This window comes from Girardinichthys multiradiatus, chromosome 9 (assembly GCF_021462225.1).
Source record: "Girardinichthys multiradiatus isolate DD_20200921_A chromosome 9, DD_fGirMul_XY1, whole genome shotgun sequence".
Taxonomy (NCBI): domain Eukaryota; kingdom Metazoa; phylum Chordata; class Actinopteri; order Cyprinodontiformes; family Goodeidae; genus Girardinichthys; species Girardinichthys multiradiatus.
The window spans coordinates 17,125,277-17,142,067 of NC_061802.1; positions in this window are offsets into that span (position 1 = coordinate 17,125,277).

A 16,791-nucleotide genomic window follows, 5' to 3' on the forward strand; every position below is an offset into this window, starting at 1 on the left:
TATAAAGAGGCTAAATGGCAACATGTGGCACAGTTCTTTTTTGTATTAATGATCTATTTTGAAATTTGCATAAATTCAATAGAATTATCCATAAATGTGCCAATGAACGAACGTGTCAGATTATATATGAGGTTGGTTTTAAGCAGTAATAAAAAGCCCACCCAGTTCTGCCTTCCTGAGCACTTGCCTCCTGAGAGTCCAGCTGGGTTTGTCACCCTGATCCCCAGTTAGATGGACAGGGAGGAGTTCTGTGCAGGAGGTGAACCCGAGGGTTCAGGGATCAGTGACTCTTTGGTCTGGCTGCACAGATCTCAGAGCAGATCGCACAGGTAAGTCATCAAACAGTAGGTTGTGCTTCAACAGATCATGATAAAATTGTTTTAAAGTTCTCAAGTACTGAGACGGTAAAAAATAAATAAAATCTTACCCACGCTTCCAATAAAATACAGTGACTGGTTTTACTCAAAAATTGTTTTAATTGTTTACAACGAAACAAATAAGAAAACAATTAAAACAATCAAAAAATGTATTAATTGTTTTCTTATTTGTTTCCTTGTAAAAATAAATGTGTAACATGAAAATTCTTACCTTAGATATTGAATATATTTAGCAGATGTTTAGAAGTTTACTTAGTAACAGCATTTTTGTAACCGTTGCAAGAGTTTATTGTTGTTAGTTACACAAGTGACATACTAAACGTTCAAAGTATAAATGACAAAAAGATACAACTTAAAAAATAACAATACATTTTGTATTATGCATTAGATATTAAACAAAGTACAACAAGTGCAATGTTAACAAATATATTTCAAACAAAATTTGAGTATTTGGGTCACAGTATTCAAATGTGGTTTATAGAGAGTAATTAAAGTTAAACTGTGACCTAAAGCGGTTTAAAAGCTGCTTGTCACGTATCTTCATGGTTAAACTTTAAATAAAGCCTTTGGGTTGAAGTTTTTTTTTTTATCTTAACTCCAAATAGAGGACAGTATGTGGCAATACAAAAAGCTCATGGTCCAGGAAATCGTGCGTGTTAGTGGATGCTTTACTGTTGGCATGACTTGTGATACAGTTCACCTTTACCTCTTGTGGGAGTTCATTCACCAGATGTCTAATACAGTGTGAAGGAGGATTCATCAGAGAAATCTCCTTTACCATTGTCTTTTGCAGTCCAAATGCGGTACATCTTATAGAGTGTCAGTCTGTCCTTGATGTTTTTCTTGGAGAGAAGTGGCTTTTTTGCTGCCCTTCTTGACCCCCGGTCAGCATACAATCTCCACTTCTCTGCCTCTGCGCACAGAAACACTCACAACTCTTTGCTGCCATTCCGGAGAGAGCCTTGCACAGGTGGTAACCCAATACCTTATTTGAGACCACTTTAGGAGACACCCTTGGGACACCTGGGCTTTCTTAGATACCCTGAACTTTTCTTCACATTCGCTGATCCCTCTCCTTGAATTTCTTGTTAATTTGATACTTTTTTGATTTTAATGCAATCTTACAGGTAAGAATTGAACCCTCTTTATGGCAAAACAGGCAATCTCTTCCCGACTTGAGATACTGGGTTATGCCTTCTCTGATCTTCATAGTTTGTCAGACTGGTAAGCAGAGGTGCAGCTACTGATAAACAATTAGAAGAGCAGGGGACAAAGTACAACACCTTAAAAGAAGCCAGTACTGAGGAACAAAGAAACAAAACCCTTTCTGCCTAGTCTCTTTACTGTGAGCCTCTCATTGACATGATACATCTGATCTATGTTACATCATACAAATGAGACTTTGGAGGATAAAACTCCACATGTAGTTATGTTTTGCTTATTTGGCGTCATTTATAGTTTCATTTTGTTTTTTAAGCAGACAACAGGAAAGTAGTTGTTAAACACATAAAGAATATGTTAAAACTGCATCAGTTTAACCAGAGCTGACTTCTTCCCTCTCAGGGTGAGCAGAAGGCTTTTAGGAGGGTGATTGATCTCAGCTCCTGTGATCCCCACATGGCTTGAATGCCACCCATCTGAGTTGTTCGCCAGGTTGGTCTTAAACATTTTCTCCTTGTGGGTTCTCTACTCTGTGACTACACACTGAGCACTCCTAAAACTGTGGCCTCAGAAGTCACATAAATTTCTGGATGCTTGTAATGGAGGCAGCATTGGTAATAACAGAAATGCAACTGAAGTCAAAAGTTTACCTACTTTTGTTGACTTATTGAGGGGTTTTTCTTATTTGTTAGTTTTTTTTTTTATTCAGAGTGGAATGATTACATAGTACTCAACTGCAGTGGTTTAAAGAAATTCTGGCTGTTGATCTGAGTTCCCACTGGCTCATTTTCTTTAAATGTTTGCAGCAACAACTACATTATCAGGTTTGCAGCAATTGTCTTGGAAATGGTCTTTCATTGGTTTGGTCATGGTCTTCTTCCTCTTTGGTCTTGGACTTTGTCTCATCACTCTCAATGACTTGCTTTTGTCTCGGTCTTGACTTGGCTGTGGGTTAGATGGTTTTGACTACCACACTAGTTGACACCCCCTATGTCCATAGTGATTGAAAACTAACTTTACTGTGGACAGTGACCCAGGATGTCCCTGCAGACTCTAGTTCACAATAGGCCTGAACCCTGGTTGTTCCTGGGTTGCTACTGAACATACTAACAACTTTTTTTAAATCTGAATTTGGGTCTGTTTATAGATCTTGGCAAAGTGGTGACAAATCCAAATAAATTCATTTATTCTGTTAAATGATGATCTTGAAATATGTTTTTGTTAATAAAACAGCTGAAAAAGATTTTTGAAATATATGTGCTGTAATTGAAAAAAAAAACAAAAAAACAATTTGTGTAAATAATTAATATAACATTCATGCCTAGAATGAATAAAACTTTCTGACCAGAGCAGTATATACCTTTAAAAGCTTCAGACTTTTATGCTCAAATAGCTCATCTATTTCGCTACAATAGGCTCATGTTCTTTCTCTTCTGTTGGGTTACCTTCGATACAACAATCTATTGCTGAGTTTCTTGCAAAAAGAGATGATGGCGTAAGTTCAAATCCAGACCACATTATCTTCATAGAAGACTTTGGTGGTATGACAATTACAGCTGGAAACTAGAGGGTACCTCATTTGATGATAGGTACTGCTGGATTGTTTTATGTTTCATTTAAAATATTCTACATTTGCTGTCCAGTGGGGACAGGCAGACTCAGACAGATCTGTTGATCCCCCAGCCATGCCCACACATGTTGTCCATGCTTCTGGATGAAGTGGGGGTGAATCTGGTGCCCTAAAGGCTACTGGAGGAGCGAGGCCGGGCATTAGACATGAAAGAACTGCATCAAGCCCTGACGACCAACAGAGGGCAGTGTGACCCTAGAGCCATTTACATCAGAAGCCCAAAAGATACCTATCACACAGAAGTATCAACAATCATTCATGAGTAATCTGTATGTTTGGTTGATATGAGGTAGGATTTTGTATGGAAAGCTCAAGGTACTCTCTACACAGAGGAAACATATTCAACAAAACAAATTCCCCGATTGGATTATTCATTTAGCCATTGTCTTTCTACGGTTCACGACAAAACAGTGGAATCAAGAGAAAACTCAAAAAGCACATTAATTCATGTTGTTAATTTGATGCTATAATGCAAATATCTTCCTTAGACGGATTATCTTTAACCAACTTACATTATATGATCAGCTGACTTTGATTGTAATGTGTTATATTTTTGATTTGCATATGCTTCCGTCTGAACTCTTTCATTTGAATTGTATTGAAATTAATTTAGTTTTTTTTTATTGAATTTGAAATTAATTGGGTTCTATATAATTGGATATGAATTGGTTCTGTTTGCCTTTAAATGTGTTATTTGTTGTAATTCCTCACTTTATAAATAAACTCAATTTAGCTGAAATAAAACATATTACAATTACAGCAAATAAGCCCTTATAACTGTAATATGAATAAAGTTACTGAAGCTTTAGTATACCCCAAACTAAAAGGGCTGTAATGCATGATCTGCAGTTTGCAAAAATTAGAAAGGAAGATGTTATCCATAGCTAATCCCCAAATTTCTGCATTCTAGAGTAAATAATGAGGATTCCTTGGTGTTTACTGGAACTTGTGAGATCATCTTTCTTATTGCTGAAAAGGAAAGGCAATGATTTAAAGCAGAGACCATTCTCGGCTCTTTATTAGATTTAAATTAGGGGAATTTTAATACTCATTGCATTTGGTCCAATTATATGAAAAATGATATTTACTACTTTGCTTCTGATATCCAAGTATTTTTCTTTCTTAAATTAAAAATAAACTCTGGACTAAATTATGTGACATTAAAACGCTTGTTTCTTTAATTCAAAATAAGACTGAAGCTCAGTCAAACAGGATGACCTTGTCCACCATCAAGGATGTAGTGAATATGATTCAGTGTTTTGTCAGGTTATGTGCAAGACAGAAAAACAATAAAAGAAAATATTCGTTTTGCAGCATCGTAGCATCTTATTCTGTTAGGGGGAGAGGTAACTGCATTCTGCACATTAAAATTTTAGTTTTTGTTATCTTTTCATTTAAATTTTTTATTTCTTTGTTCCTTTTGGCAACATTTTAGATTTACCAGGGCAGTGTGTTTAAACAGGACAAAAGGTTTCTCTCATACAAAAAGGTCCTGTTTGAGATGGGAGCATCCTACTCAGAGACAGTGGAGATGCCGTCATTCCGCTCAATATCGACAGCGTGATCATTCCAGCTATTATTTCAAGAGTCAGGAATATAAACACACCTCTGTTAGGGTCTAATTTACACCAAACTCCCAAAAATATCCTTTTTATAACAATTTCTAAAGATACAAAACACAAAATCATGCTTGCGTTTGGTTGACTGAGTGATTGAGGATCCTTGAAGTACTCCTTCCACTGCCCGATAATGTCCCCAGTCGAGGTCAGCAGCCTCCCACCCCAAATGTAAACAGTGTTGGCGAAGCACTGCTTCCCCCTTCTGAGTCGTCGTACGGTTTGCCAAAATCGCTTTGAGGCCAACCGGTAGTCCTTCTCCATGGCCTCACCGAACTCCTCCCAGGCCTGAGTTTTTGCCTCTGTCACTGCCCGGGCTGCGGCACGCTTGGCCTCACGGTACCGTCAGCCGCCTCAGGAGTCCCACAAGCCAACCACAGCCAATAGGACTCCTTCTTCAGCTTGACAGGGTCCCTTACTGCAGGTGTCCACCAACGGGTTTGGGGATTGCGCCACGACAGGCACCGCAGACCTTACGGCTGCAGCTACGGGCAGCAGCATCGACAATAGATGCGGAGAACATGGTCCACTCGGACTCTATGTCTCCATATCCTCCGGAATCTGGTCAAAGCTCTCCCAGAGGTGGGAGTTGAATACATCCCTGGCAGAGGGCTCCACCAGAAGTTCCCAGCAGACCTTCACTATGCGCTTGGGATCGGGAGGCCATTCCTCCCGATCACGCCTCTCCAGGTGTCACTCTCGTTTCCCACGTGGGCGTTGAATTCCCCCATCGGAATAATGGAGTCCCCGGGAGGGGCACTATCCAGCACCCCCAACAAGGACGCCAAGAAGGCAGGGTACTCCGCACTAACACTTGGCCCGTAGGCAGAAACGACAGACAGAGACCTGTCCCCAACCCGAAGGAGCAGGGATGCAAACCTCTCATCCACTGGGGTAAACCCCAACACGAGATGGTTGAGCTGGGGGGCAACAAGCAAACCCACCCCAGCCCGCCGCCTTTCCCCTTGGGCCACTCCAGAGTAGAAGAGAGTCCAGCCCCTCTCAAGGAGATGGGTTCCAGAGCCCACGCTGTGCATGGAGGCGGGCCCGACTATTTCTAGTAGATATCTCTCGACCTCCCGCACAAGCTCAGGCTCCTTCCCCCCCGACGAGGTGACATACCATGTCTCTAGAGCCAGCCTAAGCATCTGGGGATTGGGCGGCCAAGGTCTCCACCTTCATCCGCCGCCTAATCCTCTTTGCACTGGTCCCTTACGGTTCCCCCTGCAGGTGGTGGGCTCACTCGGGTATGGCCTCGCATCTCTCGTTCGGGCTTGGCCCGGCCGGTTCCTGCAAGGAGCAACCCAGCCACCAGGTGCTCTCCGACGAGTCCCTACCCCAGGCCTGGCTTCATGGTGGGACCCCGGCTCTGCCGTACCGGGCGACGTCACGTGCCTCGTTCTAGTAGCCCTCATGTAGGTGTCTAGATCTATATTTTAGATTCTATTGTAAAATCATACTTCTTGCTTTCTTAGCATTTCTAGCTTCTATGAACCACTTCTGGTTTTTACCTGTAACATTGCTATTGAAACATATTTTAGTTACTTGCACAATGTTCTCACAGGGAATTAATTCAACAATCCTCTGTGTTAAAGGCTGTGATAGTGTTTCTGATTTAAAAACTGACAGTACCTGCCGTATTACCTGAATACAGCATCTCTGACATATCAAATAGAAACTTGAGTGATCATCAATCTGACAGTTTTACTGCATCCAAGAACAGTATTTGAAACCATCAAAATAATCATAAAAACATTAATTTGGCACCAGTGGCCTTTATTAAACCGTAGTTTGACAGGAAATAGGGTGGAAAGAGAAGGTCTCATAGTTTTAAACAACACTATTGTATGCATTGCCATTATACTCACTGCAATCTAAACAGAACAGGATAACACATATACTGAACATCAAGAGCATCTTGGTGCTGGAGGCATCATTCTGAGAGAAGCCCAATCCTTGCAGCATCTATAAACAAGTCAGAGATTTAAGTTTTGTATGTTAAGTCTGCACACTGTTCTGTTTATATTGCATAGCACTAACCCCTGTATGCCAGCAAAATATTTTCAATGTGATCTTTGGTATGTGTAGAATATGCATCAACTGACATTTGTGGATCTGTTGCCCTGTCTGCTGTAATACCTACCATACAGAGCATGGCTTGGGAAACACAGCCAAAATCCAAAGATCAGAATTTACTAATCCATTTACCAATCCGTTTACAGGAGCTCTGGCAAATAGAGGGGGCCTTCTGTAATTATTTAAATTTACATCTTAATTAAGACACTGTGTCCAGTGCCGACAACATGGGCTAGAAATTGAATATGGTGTCTTGTGGTCACAACCAGGTGTCACTGTACACTTGGATTTTCTCCAAGCAGATTTCTCTGAAACTGGAGTTGTGCTTTTGCTAATGAGGCACGTTGGCATCATAAAAACAGACTACTTTATATCCATCAATAAAACAGATTATTTTATTTTACAAATGAATATGTTCGGTCACTTGGCTTTGTTAAAATGTCAGAAGCTGGTACTTTTGTTGCATGTGTTTTTATTACCAAGCCATCATGTAATGCGCTACAATGCAAAAGACTAAAGTGACTAAATTAGAAGGCGGAGCAGGCTTTGTTTTAGTCCAGAGAGTCTCTAGAGTCCTGGAGAACAGCCCAGTGAGTGAATAAGTGAGTTTCAGATCACAGGCCATCGGCTGCTTGCTCATTACTGAACGATGCATTAGATTCTCAGCTGTAAATAATGTGATCGCTGCTGTGCAGGGCTCAGAGCCATCCACAGGAAGTAGGGTCCATTCTTTCTTTTGCTTATTTTGTTCCTGTTTAACATTCATCACGCTATCCTCTCACAGTGAATGGAGTTCAGATTTGCACATGCTACCTAATTATTCCAGTCCAGTAGCTCTGGGAAAAATGAGTGAGAGGGGTAATAATTCCTCAAAAGCAAAGCCCAACAAAACCCCAATTCCCCCACCTCTCTCCACACAGACAGAGCTTAGGGAGCCACAGAGGAGGCAGCAGGAAACCACAGCAATACCTCAGAGTCTCTATATTAATGCACAATCAGCAGATTTACAAGACAGACAAACAAGGCAGGAAATGTATTTCCATCTCTTCACGATGCTCTTAATGTGAATAAATTATGAGTTTAATAAATGTCTGCATTTCTGCCATTAAATCTCTAGCCTTTTTCACAAAACACTTCAAACTGGGACTTAGATCCCTTTTGGCGGTCTCCATGTGCTTTCTAAAATGTCATGGGGGTCCCATCTCCAGTGGACAGTGGGTGAGAGGCTGGGTACACCCTGGACAGGTCACCAGTCCATCAAAGGACAACACAGAGACACACAGGAAAGACAATGGTGCACACACATGGTAAAAAACACTCATACCTAAGGAAGTTGAAGTACCAGGAGAGAACTGATGTATGCTCCTCCTGTTATTGCTTCTCTTAAACCCTTATGGAATTTAGGAAAATTAACCATCAACTGAAGTGCTGAACCAAGGGGACATCTAAAACTTGCAGGGCAGTGTGCTTTGAGGACCGAACCAGGGTTAAAAAACACAGATTTAACATTATGTATATCAGTAATTATTATTGAGATGTCTCTTAGCAGACAAATATGTGGTGACAATGAGACGAGGCAGCCAGGTAAAGAGGAAAGGGATGTCTTAATTTGTTTCCAGAGGTTTAAAACAAGGATATAGAGCATGGAGCATGATAGTACACACATAACAGTTTTCAGATTTCAAACAGCAAAACCCATTTAAAAATCTATTGTTCTGTGTAACGCAAAGTTATCCAAACGTTTTACCATGGGGACCAAAACTGTTAAGTTGATTGTAGTTGCGGGCCACAAAAAATTCCATGATTTTTAAAAATTTATTAAAAATGTAAAAACAGATTTTTTAAAATGTGTTGTTTTTACCTGCTCATCGCTAAATGAAACGCACAATATTTTAAGGAAACAAATGAAGTAGTAAGATTAGTAAGATTTATGTAGAAAATGCATCTGTAAATCATTGCAGATGTTGGCTTTTGAATAAAAGTGACTGGATGTCTGTGATCCTATTTACATTCAAGTTAAATTGAGAGCAAAAAGTTAATAAAATATTAATTGTTTTTTCTTTCTGTTTTATGAAGGTTTTAATTTGTCTGCATCTTTTTTGAAAGGCCTGGCCTCAGTGAAAAATTCACCCCAGTTTTTAAAAAAAGGTTGCTTTTAGTTTGTGTATTTTAGTATATTTTAGTTAGACTATATTCATATCTCCTAGTCCACAAAACTTGCACAACAAACATAATCTGTACCCACACACGAGGGTTCACAGGTTCTTGTTGGCAATCATGTGAAGCCCAGATTTTCACAATTGCTCTGACAGGCAAGGATTCTGTTCAGGATTGGTGGGGGGGGGCTCTTATAGGCAGTCAGGTTTCTTATCAGATCAGAGACGCGGCGCTACGTGCATAAGAAATAAAAAAAACCTGTTCATCTCCTTTCAAAAGTACAGAGCCTGCGAGGGGACATGGGGGGACTTTTTTCTTTTGCGTCCCCATGCAATACTTTTGCGTTATCTCGCAATACTTTGTGGGAGACCCGTTCTTGAGATTTAGTGAGTTTTATTTTGAAATCGGCCTTAAATAAAAGGATCTTCAATCAGACATAAAGACAGTTATTATCCACATGCTGTCAAACTGCTGAACTCTGGACAATAATACTGCACGAAACCACATCTGACACTTTTTTGCTAATTACTGCTGCATGATGTGTACTTTTTCTGCACGCCACTTTTGTTTTTATAGTGATTTGAACGGTTCGTCTTATCCTAAGCATTTAATCGCATTATTGACTGCGTGTTAACCTGAATATGACAAATAAACCATATCGATACCATATCAGTGCTGTTTGTTTTGTGAGCAGTTTGTCATCTGTACTGCTATTCCAAAATGCACAGCTTTCTCAAGGTGATTAACAACTTTTGCAATCGAACGCAAAAGCATTGCGAGTGAACGCAAAAGTATTGTGTGGGGACAGAAAAGAAAAAAAAATCCCCCGTGTCCCCTCGCGGACTCTGTACAAAAGCACAATTATTAACAAAGGCTTGGTGGATAAAAATAATAATCATAATACATACCTCAATGGCAAGCTGATGTGGCAAATAAAGTCAAAGCCTACCTTGTTTACAGTATCTAATATTTAAGGCATAACCTTAAAATTGCCAGTAATAAATATACAAAGCTGTAAAAAGTGTGTGCAAAGCAGAGATTACTTGAATTCAATATTTAATTACATGCAAGCATTTGGACTATCTTTAGGCGCACAGAGGAAACTCAGACAGAAGCAACAATTAGCAGCATGCAGACACTGGGCTAATTGGGCTTGATACAAGAACATCTGCGCTTCCTTGAGCCTGACATTAAGAGGAGACAGGAAATGAAACAACGAAAATGAAGGGGCCTGTCAACTTTATTTTTGCACAACCATTCATACAGAATAGCAGTTGGTAATCAATAATGGAGATTATCGGATTGACTGAGTTTTAGTCCTATTTTTATTTCGAACTATTTTGGAGCCAGAATCCAAAAGAGACTGAGAGATTGTTGCAGACTACTTCTTTGTTTATTATTGTTGCTATGAAACATATCATTTCAATCCCACTTAATTTGCCACATGTGCTTTGTCTGGTTGCACAAATGCAATTCAAACCTCAAGTTAATCCAGTCTCCATCACAACTACCTGCCTGTTTATTTGGCCATCTGCCTGCTAATCAGCCTGCTTTGATTCCTATAGCAGAGACACACACATGTACTACAGCTCTTATTATGCACATCAATGTAAACGTATTTTGCTGGAGGTGACAAGGATTAGACTTAAACCTAGACCGATCTGCTGTCAGAGGGGAGGTGTTTTTGTCCTGCAGCATGCAAGCGGTCATGATGTTCACCAAGGAGACCCAGCAGGATGAACTTATTGCTTTCAGCTTTCTATTTTCTCTTGCAAGACATTTTATCTGTCTTGCAAGAGCAGGCAGATGAAAAGAGAAAGATTGTTGATGCTTAGTGTGACATATTTGCAGCAGTTGAATCACATTTGAAAAGAAAAAAGAAAGGAAAGCAGACAAAAATCAGTAAATGCTGTCCTGTAGGTGCTTCCTGTTTAGGCATAAGGGGCACTTCAGATCTCCCTCTTTACAACAGCAATGTACAAAAGTAATCAGTCCAGTAAGCACAGGTGCGGATCATGACAGAGTATCTATTTTACCATTCAGCGGTAGCAGTGTTAAGAAGAAACTGAATGTAAAGTAGTCGGGACGAGAGTGAGCTCCTCCTGGTTTGAGTCCACGGTTCTCAACCGTGGACTCTGTGTTCGTGTGGCCTGGGAATGCCTTGGGGTAACTCAGAAGGAATGTCGCTGGGGAGAGGGATGTCTGGGTGTCTGGGTTTCCCTCCTGGGTTGGCTACCCCCACGGCCCATCTGTGGATGGATGGATGGATACTTTACTTTATTAGTAAGACAAAAAAAATGGAATGGAGCTACCATGGGGCTGTTTTGTCAAAGTGTGAAAAAAACAAGACCACATAGTGCAAACCGTTTTTACAAGTAACCGGTGAAAACCACAAAGACAATCACTAGACCAGAACAACAACGAAAGAACAACCAGAAATGAAAATGTTTCTAAATAAATCGAGAATGTAAGATTAACAACACAGGAAAAAAGCTGGAACTTAAAACAAATAACAAATAAACAAAGAAAGAGATCTTGATTCAAGATACAAAAGAAACAAATCAGAACCCACAGATCATGACTTTGCCTTTTTCTCAGACTTTGTGACTCTGCAGCAAGATCATTAAACTGTTCTGCACAAACTAGTGCACTAATTAACTCTTTTCATCAGATTCATCAGTATTAGGCAAAATAAGTCATTCTGTGTTGTTTGTTAATATCTCTTTGAGACTTAATTGGCTCCTTATGGATTCACAGTGAGGACAGATGACTGTTCAGGTCCAGGGAAGCTTTGAAATGCCACAGAAATGCAGAGATGTCAACCCAGTTCACCTGAGTGTCATGCACAGCTTTCGAGAAGTGATGCTTGACAATAAGCGTTGCCATGGATACCATCTCTGCAGGATTTTTTTCCCCATCTCATCCTGCTCTACAGCAAGTTTTTGCTTGAGAGACTTCAGCATACACCCATATCTGTATGTCAGGATGATTGTGTGGATTTGTTTTACATGTGTGTCAGCCTCAGCTCAGTCTGCCTTAAACTTACTGGCGTTAGCTGCTGAGAGCCGGCAGGTGCTGTTGGAGGGTGAGGAGTGCCGGCTGGAGGGCAGCAGGGGAGCTGGTGGGGCTTTGGCAGGTACAGTTTGCCCCCTGTGGCCTCCACCGGGATGAGTGACAATGAAAAAAGGAGCACCTCGCAGACCTGGGTCAGGGGTCGGACAGTTAGCATGTTGTTCGCAAAGCCTGCAGGGCTGTATAATCTCATTACTGTCAAAGAGGAGAGGAAAACATGCCCACATGGCTACAAAGTTGAGCACTGAAATTATTTGAAGTTCAGGAGATTTTTCATGAATTTAAATCAAATAAAGAGCTTGCCATGGAAATGCCTTCCCAAAAAATGCATATGAAAAAGAAAAAAAAAACCACTTTGGTCATAACACAGAGCATTTATTAAGATCCTGTATGTTAGAATTAATGTCCCAATCTGGATTTTTCTCCTATTTACTGATCTGAATCATTTAAGAATAGACATAATCTTTTTATAAAATATAGTTAAATACTTCAGCAGAAAATCAATACTATTAAAAGGTTCATCTAAAAAACATTGAATAACATAAAGTTAAATAAAGTTCAAGGTTTTTTTTGTCATTGATTTCAGAAAGGGATTATTATTATTATTATGTAGATTGATTAGGTACGTGCTTCATTTTTTGAAGCATTTATTTCTTTTAATTTTGATGATTATGGTTTACAGAAAATTAAAACCCAATTCAGTGTTTCATAAAATTACAATATTACATAACACCAATTTTGGAAACCTTTTTTAATTTATAAATGTTATGTAATGCCCATGTATTGCTCCCACAATAATAGGGAAGACTGCTGACAGAGGTCCAGAGGACAATCACTAACACCCTCCACAAGAAGAGTAAGCCATAAAAGGTCATTGCTAAATAAACTGATTGTTCACAGAGTGCTATATCCAAGCACATTCATGGAAAGTTAAGTGGAAGGAAAAACTGCAGCAGAAAAAGGTGCACCAGCAACAGTGATAACCACAACCTTGAGAGGATTATCGAGCAAAACCTGTTCAAGAATCTAGGGGAGTTTCACTAGTGGACTAAGGCTGGAGTTAGCACATCAAGAGCAGCTACACGCAGACAAATCCTACACATGGGCTACAAGTGTTGTATTCCCCGTGTCAAGCCACTTCTGAACCAAAAACAACATTAGAAGCATCTTACCTAGGCTAAGGAGGAAAATAACTGACTGTTGCTTAATGGTCCAAAGCCCTCTTTTGAGTTTGCATTTAAATTAGAAATCAAGGTCCCAGAGTCTGGCGGAAATTTTCACAGTAAGTGATGAGTTTGGCACCCATGTCTTCTGCTGGTGTTGTGTCCACTGTGTTTTCTGAAGTCCACAGTTGGTGCAGTCGTCTACCAGGAAATTTTAGAGCACTTCATGCTTCTTTCTGCTGACAAACTTTATGGAGATGGTGGTCTTATTTTCCAGCAGGACGTGGTACCTGCCCACACTGCCAAAAGTACAAAAACCTGGTTCATAACCTGTGAAATAGTACATATCAGGACAATCGAGGGTCTAGGGGTGAAGTTACCACAATTTTTGTCCAGAAGACTTTACTTTCTGTGTCATTAATTAGATTGTAAGCTAAATTTCTTTTCAAACTTAGGTTCCGTCCTGAAACGTCCTGAAATTTAGGTTTTCTCCTGCTCACAGCCAAACAGACATTCCACCCTCCTTTGACCCACAAGACCCACAGCTGTCCAGTAACACCTCAATTTTTTTAACTTCCACCTCAGCCCTAGACCCTTCTGCTTCTACATGTTTACCTTCAACCATATCAGAAGATGCTGATGCTTCCTTTGCTTCCCCCTTCCACCTGTGTGTCTCAAGAAGTCAAGTGAAGATGCAACTGGAGAGACTGAATTGGAATAAGGCTGCAGGTTCAGATTATGTCAGCCCTAGAGTCCTGAAGGCCTGTGCAGAGCAGCTCTGTGGGATTCTGCAGCAACTCTTCAACCTTAGCCTGGCCCAGAAGAAGGTTCTGGTGTTGTGGAAGACCTCCTGTCTTGTTCCGGTACCAAAGAAAACTCAATGTTGCCCTGACATCTCACATCATGAAGGTCCTAGAGAGACTCCTGTTGGCCCACCTGAGTAAGCAAACAGTGAACCATCAGGAACCCCTTCGGTTTGCTTATCGCTGTAGAGTTGGAGTTGAAGATGCCATACACCTGCTTCAACAAACCCACTGTCATCTGGACAAAGCCAGCAGCACCGTGAGGATCATATTCTTTGATTTCTCCAGTGCATTTAATACAATCCAACCTGATTTGCTTTGTCAGAAACTCCAGAAGACTCAGGTGGAGGCCTCAACAATTTCCTGGATCAAAGACTACCTGACAAACAGATCACAATTTGTGAGACTGAAGGGTTGTGAGTCTAACCAGGTAGTCAGCAGCACAGGAGCACTACAGGGGAATGTACTCTCACCATTCCTTTTCACTCTGTACACCTCAGACTTCCAGTACAAGACAGACTCCTGTCATCTGCAGAAATACTCGGATGATTCTGCAGTCATGGGGTGGATCAGAGATGGACAAGAAGATGAATACAGGAAGGTGGTGGACCGCTTTGTGACATGGTGTGGAAACAATCATCTCATCTTGAACGTGACTAAAACAAAGGAGATGATTGTAGATTTTAAGAGAAACATGAATAATTCAAAAGCTATTTTCATCATGGGAGAAGAGGTGGAGGTGGTGGAGGAGTATAAATACCTCGGTGTTCACCTGGACAACAGACTAGAGTGGAGATGCAACTGTGAAGCCATCTACAAGAAGGGACAGAGCAGACTGTACTCCTTGAGGAAGCTTAGGTCCTTTGGTGTTTGCAGCAAGATGCTGCATATCTTCTATAAGTCTGTTGTGGAAAGTGTCATCTTTTCTGCCATCATCTGCTGGGGAAGCAGCATCAGAGCCAGGGACTTAAAAAAACTCAACAAGCTGATAAAAAAGGCTGGCTCTGTTCTGGTGACTCCTCTGGAACCTCTGGAGATCATTGTGGAAAGATGGATTCTTCATAAAATGAAGAACATTATGGAGAACCCTGATCATCCTCTTCATGAGACTGTCCTACAACAACAGAGTGTCTTCAGTCAGAAGCTTCTTCAGATCTGCTGTAAGACGGAGCGCTACAGGAGATCCTTCCTCCCCACAGCCATCAGCATCTACAACGACTCTTTGAGGAAACCTTCAAAATATGAGCTATAACAACATTTAATTTCCCTTTAAGATTACTAAAGCATTTTTGAATTAAATTTGAATTGAATGCTTGTCATTTTAAGTGAGAATCTAAGATGATTTGTTCCCACAAAATATATATATATATATATGAAATATATATATAATGTGTGTCCCAAATACTAAATCATTCCCACAACATAGGTATTACGTGGACATGAAATACTAAAACAGGACACTTTCTCAAACATACGGAGGAACAAAACAATAACTGGATGGACAGGGATAGTCTGATCGAGTTTTATTTTATGCTGGGGAGGAGCTACAAAGAGATTCTGAAAAGCCTGGCATTGCAGGTAATTATTATTAGTGAGAGGCATTTAAATAGAATATTGAGAGCCAGGTGTTTAACCCTTCTAGCCTTCCGTTTCCCGACCATGGTCGGGAAACACAGGAGAGATGCTTCCTCCAGTTGCCGAAATGGTTGTTCACTTCGGGGTTAACTCTCTGTACTTGCGTGTCACAGGCGGTGAGACTTCTATAATAATGAATGGACGGAGTTTTTAATAACTGCACCGCACACTCATTGCACGTTAAATGTACAGTCGCCAGCTGAATCTCCTCCCTGGTTGCCGTCATTCATACTGCCAGAAGACACAACACACATGCACAATCTTCTTCTCTCTCTGCACTCTTCTTCGTGGTCCCAGTCTGACAGCGCCACCACACGTATGCAGACAAATTTACACACACACCATACACTGAGCTCCATCACTTATGAGTTACACATCACCTGTAACACAGGTCACTTGATTCCTACTTCGTGAGAACAAATTAGTATTTCGTGGGAACGGATTATTGTTACATGCGCACTCGATATATGTTTTTCCCCCATGTCAGTTCTCGGGCGCCATAACAGTCTCCTACAAATGTGAAGCATATTTTGAGTTGTTATGGGTTCCCACCTCACTACACCACTACAGCAGAGAGAAAATTATTTGAATCTTTTTTTTATAGCAGCACAAGCCTGCACCCTGAACCTTCAATTCATCAACCTCATTGACAGGCCTCTCTTGAAAAGGAGGCATTATTCTCAATGAGGTTTTTTACCTGGTTATATAAAGGTTAAATAAAAGTAAAATTATTTCTTTACGTTGGGTGCGAGTGATTTTATGTGTATGCATGAGGGTGGGAGTGGGTGATTGTGACTGTGTGTGCCTGTTTATTTTTATTTTTTTTTTGTGACAAGTTGGGTCTTGAACTGCTCCCTCTCGTGGATCAGCTTAGGCCCCCCCATATTATGGGGGACCTATTTCCTCCCCGCCACACTACCTGCCGGTGGTTGGAGTCTCTGCCCGCGGGTGTACTTGTGGTTCTCGGTGTCCGGGGCTGGGTGCTTTGGTGTGTGCTGGCTCACTCCAGGTGGCTGCTTGCCGGGGCCTGGCCTGCTGGGCTCTGTCGGGCATCTGCTTGGGGGGTGGTGTGTTCCGGGGTCTTGGGTCTCTGGGTCCATG